Below are 2,023 nucleotides of genomic sequence, written 5' to 3'. Positions count from 1 at the left end.
CTGGCAAAACACTTGTCCAGTCCATCACCACTGGACTTTCTGCCAAAATACCTGTCTGGCCCATAACCACGAACCTCCCTGTAAGCATTTCTCATCAACCTTACATCTCATATCCCATTTCCAGGCTCTTCCTTGGTCTCTTGGCAACCTATTGCACTCCCCTAGCACAACTGGGCATAGACAGTACAAAGGTGGTTCTTGGTGTTGGGGGGTTTTGCTCCACTTAGCTATTTAGGGACTCTGGCTGACAGAGGTTCCAACATCTTCAACACATGGCTTCCAACATCTTCATGGGAGGAAGAGGCAGCGACATGTCAAACATATGGGGGCAAGTGGTCCGGCAAAAGGGAAGAGCAGGGTGTGAGAAGAGGGAGTGGGGTTCAGCGGAGATACTCCATGTGGGGGAGATGTGTTACTTTTCAGTACTAGGGACTTAAACAACATTAGGCCCAAATTAATTCAAAGGCAGGCCAAGATGACCCTGTGAGTTCCCAAGTCAGTTTTTTTAAAAATAATTTTTTAGTTGTAGATGGACACAATACCTTTATTTATTTTTATGTGGTGCTGAGGATCGAACCCAGTGCCTCACTCGTGCTAGGCAAGTAAGTGCTCTACCACTGAACCACAATCCCAGCCCCCAAGTTAGTTTTTAGTTTTTTTTTTGAGGATACCTTCTGGGGTACTCCATTATCACACTCTGAGACTAGTCTGAGACTATGAGGGCTTTCACCCCTTGTGCAATGGTTAGAAGAGATGACCCTGTGGATTCTGTTACAAAAGAAGAACCCAGGTACCTTTAACCTATAGCCAATAATTAAAAAGGTAAACCATCTGTTGGAAATTGTCCATTTGTATACACAGATAATATTCTTGAAGTGGATTTACATTAGCCAGGAATTCCATTTTTCCTGTTTTCATTACTTAAAATGCAAGAAGGCGAGAATTCTGAATTGATCATTCAGAATAAATTCACATTGGCCTTATGAACTGCATACATGTGGTAATCTTCTGGAGAAAAGCATATTGGAGGCAAAGCATATCTTTATGCCTGCAAATACTAGAATGTTGAAATTGCCTTCCATGTTCTATAGACCATGGAAAACTGCATTCTTCTATTAATCCATTATGTCCCATTGTTCTATATAGGATTGAAAACCTGTGACTTAATGGGTTAATGGAAAACTTGAAGGAAACTTTCTAGGTAAGAGGTTCTGCTCTTTAGTTACTGCTAAAAAGATAATCTTTTAGTTTACCCACTGGAACCCCAGATTATACTATTGACAAGAATTCTCCAGCATGAGATTGGCTTAGTATAGATTTTCCAAATCACTTTTGTAAAATCCAATAACTTAAAGAGGTTGGCAGGGAAACTGGTATTACAGATGTGAAAACTGAAGCTTGTAAATATTTAAAGGATCTTGACAAACCAACATGGAAAATTCGAGGTAGAGCCAGGACTTTGATCATTCAGAATTCATTCCATCATTGTCTGCTTTGAGCTTTTTTTTTTCCCATAAGAAAAGTGGAGACAAAGCATCATTATGATGTCAATTCTGTCTGCCATGTGAGTTGTTGCCCAATTTCCTACTCTTTTCAAGTTCCTGTTTTTAACCTTCCCTGGTTCATTTTCTAGATCCCATGAAGAAGGCGACAAAGTAGAAAACAAACTCACTTTGGAAAATGCAATTATGAAATACCCAACAGCAAATAAGAACTTATAGTGTTACCATGAACGTTTCTTTTCCTAGAGAAAATAGATTCAAATTTTTATATGTTTTCCAATTAGAAATACTTTTGTTTTGGCTTTAGATGGTCACATGATACACTCTGTAATGGTTAGGGTAGGCCGTCTACCCTGGTCAAGGAATATACAGTGTGCCACGAATCAGGATCTGTGGATGTGGATTTTCTCCACCCACGAGGGGCCAGGATGGCAGCACAGCTCTCCTCCTTGTCCCTCGAGGCCCAGTTTGATGAAGGGAGGTATTGCTGTTTTTGACTTACTGCATCATGACCACCCTGG

Source organism: Spermophilus citellus (genome assembly GCF_964194105.1).
Source record: "Spermophilus citellus genome assembly, chromosome: 11".
Taxonomy (NCBI): Eukaryota; Metazoa; Chordata; class Mammalia; order Rodentia; family Sciuridae; genus Spermophilus; species Spermophilus citellus.
This window is presented reverse-complemented; position numbering follows the sequence as displayed.